Below are 1,942 nucleotides of genomic sequence, written 5' to 3'. Positions count from 1 at the left end.
GTTAATGTGCTGGACTGCAAAGTTAGTTTGATCCGCAAGGTTGGTGGTTCAAGCTCACCAGCTGCTCCTCAGAAACCCTACACAGTGTCTCTATGGGTCACAACCGACTCAATGGCACTTAACAACTAGAAGTCAATAAGCCAGACATCCCTCACATTCCATTCACTCCCATAGATGCTTGGTTTCCGCTATGGCAATAGCTGCTACTCACTGCTCTTTGGCTTCCTATGCAATGTTTGAAAATCACTGGAGTTTTGCTGTAAAACTTGGTCATATCCACTCACGCTGCTCTGGCCACCATTGCCACCTTTCTAGCTGCTGACTAGCTAGCTGGGCCACCATAACTGGACTGGTTTGACAAGCCCGTGCCTCTCATCATACAGCTACCAAATTCCACTGCCTGTTTCTGCTGTAGAATTCAAGAGTTTTGCATATCTGTGTTGCTCATCTGCTTTGACCTTTGACACAGTGGCCATAGCACCTTCATGAGCTGCAAACTCAACATCTCCTTCACCAGGACCAATTTCAGTGTGTACTCTCACAGGGTGGGGCAGTGACAGAAGTTATGAAAGTCATTCTCAGTAGCTCTGTAATGTGTACACAGTTGCGCTCTGGGACGTAGAACCACTGTCCCTGTATCTGTGATCAGACATTCCTGAAAAGCAAGAACTGAAGGCTCTTCCAAATCTATCTGACCCAGATCCCTAGCCATCATTTTAGCCCTTGCAGCTATCATGGCCTCCGTAGTCCAAAAACATCAACTGCAAATCGTGACTTGCCTCTGCCATAGACACCATGACACATCCTTCCAACGTTAGCTCCCCTGCGAATACTGTTGTACCCTCTGCCAGCTCAGGTAGCGTAGTGGTTACGAGTCGGGCTGCTAACTACAAGGTCAGAAGTTGAAATCTACCAGCGTGGCTCTGTAGGAGAAAGATGAGGATGTCTGCTCCCGTAAAGATTTACAGGGCTGTCATAGGGGTCTGGCCACTGCATGGCCATAAGTAGAACCATAGTGAGTTCTAACTTTAGTGCAAGGGCTCTTATGGCGTTCAACACACCAGCACCCTATTCTTTCCTTGTGTTTCTTTAGAGCCTTTTCAGCTATTCCCTGTGAAGCAAACTGCATGAAGGCCTGCCCCGGTACTCCTCCCCTGGAAGTCCACCAGCAATGTTATCCCATTTGGCATGATTTCCAAGCCCAAGAAAAACTGAACAACATCCAAAAGGAGTCCTGTAAGCCATACACAGCCATCCCTGGCAGTGTCGAGACTATGGGGACAGTATGCTTCAACACCCGATCCATTTCAACTTGAATACTTCAACATTTTCTGTGTCCCATAGTTTCTGTCTGTTTTCAGGGCTAATTTGACTTCATCTTTTAATTCAAATTCAACAAAAGCTTCGCCACTCACTCTGCCTTCCCTGGAGTAGATGAAATGAGTACTTTAAGCCGCATTTTGAATTTTGCAGTCAGAAAACAACAACGCTGTGCTTCATGGGTCCAGCAGGATCAAGACAAGCCCCAGACCTTCACCACAAACCCTCTCTGCCTTCAGTACTCAACATTATAGTCTCTTACAGGTCCTGGCATCGAAATAAGACTGCACAGACCACTTTGGTGCAACTGAGACGAAAATCGAAAGGGGACTTCTAATGGTAGACAGTAAGATACTAACCTTGTTTTGTTTTATCCCTGTTCTCTCCCTCCCCATCTCCAGGCAGCCCACTGCAACAGGGTGAGAGCAATAGTAGCATTCCATGGGAAGGTGCCTGAAACTGAGGGGAGCTCTTCTCTTTGGCCACTGGAGTTCTGGAACTAAGATTGTGGCACCAAGTCTCTGTTCTCCCACAAATTACATTCCTGGATGCAGCTGCAGTTGTGGGATGTGTGAAGAGGAGAGAGGACATTAAATACTCACTTTCTGCCCATAGAACCAGG

The 1,942-nt window shown here is 47.1% G+C and overlaps 1 pseudogene; it reads right to left on the bottom strand.

Moving 5' to 3' along the window:
* Positions 1 to 203: 203 nt before the first annotated feature.
* Positions 204 to 1,569, bottom strand: LOC102836248 (annotated as a pseudogene).
* Between the last annotated feature and the right edge of the window lie 373 nt (positions 1,570 to 1,942).

This window comes from Chrysochloris asiatica, unplaced genomic scaffold (genome assembly GCF_000296735.1).
Source record: "Chrysochloris asiatica unplaced genomic scaffold, ChrAsi1.0 scaffold00184, whole genome shotgun sequence".
NCBI lineage: Eukaryota > Metazoa > Chordata > Mammalia > Afrosoricida > Chrysochloridae > Chrysochloris > Chrysochloris asiatica.
This window is presented reverse-complemented; position numbering and strand designations above follow the sequence as displayed.